We start from the raw sequence: 4,003 nt of genomic DNA, 5'->3' as shown, positions 1-4,003 counted from the left end.
TATTATATTATATTATATTATATTATATTATATTATATTATATTATATTATATTATATTATATTATATTATATTATATTATATTATATTATATTATATTATATTATATTATATTATATTATATTATATTATATTATATTAACTAATCCTTACACATCAAACATCAGACTGCATTGAAGTGTATGGTCTGGAGAGGTTACAGTCACGATCTTCGTCTTGGGCTAACTTCCAATAGAATTGGATTATAGTACAGTATGTCATCAGTCATATCTAATTAGGACTATTCATAATTAAAATGTATTTTAATTCCAGGTCTAGGGTTAAAAGCTTGAAAACATGAGATACTACCTAGAACGGGATATGGGCTGAAATTTATGAGCCAAACAGGGTTAATTTTATGACTGTTTAATCATTTATGAAACAGTCAATAGACTGGATGTGGGTCACAAATTCACCATTCACTACGGATACTCGTGTTTCTGGTGCACATTTACATTTTTTTTATTTGATTGACTTTTGATTAGAACTGGAATTCAGCAATTCACCCCACCCTCCGCCCACCTGGTGTAATTAGACCTAAAATGTATGAAATTGTTCGAATTTTTGTTACTTTTCATTTCAGCACAAGTGTTATTGTTGAATCAACTGATCCCCTTGATTTGGGGCAGGAACATTTCCCACTCATCCACCGTGCCACAGTGGTCAAACATTTAATTAAATAAAACGTTTATTTATTTATTTTTTGCACGTATTAATAACCCTGCAATTGTCACTGTACTTTTTAAACTCTAAAAACATATTTATTTTCTTTCTCTACTGTTGGATTATCAGACATAATCCAGTTTGTTATTGTTTAATCCCAAATCCAGAAAAACACAACAGGCCACCATCTAAACATTCAAACTGATGTAGAAGTAATAATAATAATAATCAGTAACTGATAAACACCTACGTGCTTAAAATGGAACCTGGAATGAGAGGAATAAGTGTTGCATTAACAACGTTGATCTTTTTAGCACCACTGAACGACAAGTCACACTTTCACTCACTTATAATTGGTTTCAGACAAAAGAAAGTGAAAAAGACAAAAAAAAAAAGAACAATATCTGTTTAAGTAGCACAGTTACAGATAATGTAGCTCAGACAATAAGGTTTTTTTTATTACCTCTAAACTTTGACAAGAAAAGGCAGCAGGTACAAGTCCATTTTATTCTAATTTTATTGACTAATATTCTACAATAACATAATAATAGTACATATTAGTCTGCTGCATTTCCACTCTTAATTTAGATTTATTTCCCAATTTATCAGGTCAAATGCATTTGTGTTGTTGTTTTGTTTTTTTTGGGGGGGGGGCATTTGTGGTCTTTCTTTGTATGGAGACTTCCTGTGTCGGCCATGCTGCTGCTGCCGAGCATCGTATTAAAGGGCAGTAAGGCTGTGTGGAAACCAAGGTGTCTACATCAGCATATTCTCTGAGCTCTGTGTGTGTGTTTGTGTGTGTGTGTGTGTAATAGCAAACTGACGTAAAGCATGGATGAGTGAAGCATAGAGAGCAGATATACTCCAGAGTTGTTGGGACAACTCCCCATTGACCCTCCACCCTCACCTCCCACCCCCCACACATACGTAGTCAGCCAGTCTTCTCTGTGCATTCAGGTCTGTATGAAAGCCATGAATAAGTCATAATTTCTGCATGATAGGTCTGTAACTAGGACTGACAGTTAGAGCACAGTCTTTATCGTGTCAGGAAGAAGTCTGTGTCCCTGTGTGTGTGTGTGTGTTGGAGATGAGAGGTTTGTTTTGCATGTGTGCCTGTGTCCTTCCTCTGTCTTCCTCACTTGGCGACCTCACAACCAGGCACTGAGCTGTTGAAGCTAAAGAGTGTTGACGTTTGTTTGGAGGTGAAGTTTGTCGTCTGGATCTGGATGAAGGTCCAGGAACAACTGGGGGTTTTATACAAGGAAAACAACATCAATACATTGGAATGTTCATTTTAACCTTTTATTATTGTTTATTTTACACACAGAAAAATTGGAGACGGAAAACTCTACTAAAGTGTAAACTGAAGCAACCTTGTCTGTCAGCAAGGTTAAGTACTCTGAAATACTTCAGTTGGAAGAATTTAATTGAAAGTTTTTGACTGCTGCTTTTTGTTGATGTTTAAATTCTCAGACAGAAGACTTAATGCGCCTTACAACCCGGTGCGCCTCATGTATGAAAATATTCCCTTTCATTGATATTGCGCCTTATAATGCGGTACACCTTATGGTCCAAAAAATAGGGTAATAAGATATTCAGTTTATATGAATAAATATATATTCAGAGGTGGCGCTTTGGCCCAGAGGCAATGTCTCTGTCATTGGAGTGGAACCCCAGGGTTCACCTCCTGGGCAAGATCAAATCCCAGTTAGGGAGGTTGGTACCTTCCAGTGGACTCACCACCTGCAGGAAGGTTCACGAGGGGCTGGTACGGTGCAGTGTGATTTGGGTGGTGGTCATGGAGACTGCTGCCCCCCACGACCTGGTAACGGATAAGCGGATGAAAATGGATGGATGGATTTTTTTTTCAATGTAGTTAGGTCACTTTACCCTGGTCATTTAAAAAGTAACTGTTTAACAGTTTTTTACAAAGGCCAGTGGTTTCGCAGTCCATACATTAATACAATATTTGATCACACATGGCTGCAGGACGACTGAACTTTGTCCTCTCCGGCTTTGTTTACTTAAGTAGCAGAGGTATTTGCTTACACACCGTGCAAGTGCAGAGTTCTTGCACCTTCCAGTGCATATCAGGTGTTGAGCGGAATTGATTTTATGATTAAATGATACTGTAGAGCACAGTGTCGTTGGCAGGAACCTCCAGTAGAATACAAAGTGGAAGCAGGTGTTCCCATAACGCTGCTTATTGTTATTCCACTCTTCCATCTCGGCCCTGTTGATCCCGATCCTAATCCAGATGCAGATTAGACTCCAGTCTTAGGTCCTGTGATGAGAGCCATCTTCACCCTCACCTGCGTAGCTGGATGTAGATATAGCAGATGATTTAATGACATGTACACACAGCCCCTACTGAATAAGTCATCCAGCCCCTGCTTACACACCCATAGTCCTCATCTATTTTTCAGTGAAGACCATTTCTCTGTCTCGGTCCTTCTCTGTCTGCCTCTCCATGTCTCTGTCTATCTTTGGAATTATTTTTATCCTTTGGCTTTTTGGAGCTGGAGTCATCGTCATGGATTTTAAATCTTGCATTGTCCTCGTTTTTATGTTTGATGGGTGAAAAGGCTGGAATCTATGTTATTGTTACGAAGAAAAAAACCAGTTGTGAAATATAATTGACTGAAAAAAAGGCTTTTGCATTAATTCATGCACTGATAGGAGTGGAACTATTACTCTCGTTCAGGACGGATGTCAAAACACACAATTCCCGTTGTATTATCTCCTGATGTATTGTCGTTCATATTCCGTTTTATCCACAGCGGGTGGGTGAAAACACATCCACATTCATAACGTCAGGCACCTTTTTACCTTGCCGTCGGAGAATTAATGTCATTTGGATCAAGCCCTGCGTGTTCCTCCACTGGCTTTGAACTGCTAAATGATTGATGGGTGAGTTGAAAAGGAATGTAGGTCACTGTGGGTGAGTGTTTGACACAAGCAGCATAAATCAGACAGGGCAAAGAAGATAATGACTCAGCAGCGGTCATTACAGGTGTATTCAATGGCATAAGACGCTGCAGTTTCCTCAAAAACCTAGACGGCACCTTTTTAATACTCTGTTATTCGATGTTAAAATATGCACATAGAGAAGATTTATCAGTCGAGGGCAGTGAGAGTGGGCTGTGTCGGCCCATATTATATCCACTTATTCACCTGTAATAGATCGCTTTAGTGATGATGTGTGTAAGCAGACAGCAAGGTGGGCCCACCTGTACGGTATAAATGGAAGAATGGAAAATGTTTTTGTCTTTGCTGAGACAGGTGTGAAGCTGTCACACCTG

The sequence above is a fragment of the Cynoglossus semilaevis genome, chromosome Z (assembly GCF_000523025.1).
Source record: "Cynoglossus semilaevis isolate Cse_v1.0 chromosome Z, Cse_v1.0, whole genome shotgun sequence".
Taxonomy (NCBI): domain Eukaryota; kingdom Metazoa; phylum Chordata; class Actinopteri; order Pleuronectiformes; family Cynoglossidae; genus Cynoglossus; species Cynoglossus semilaevis.
This window is presented reverse-complemented; position numbering follows the sequence as displayed.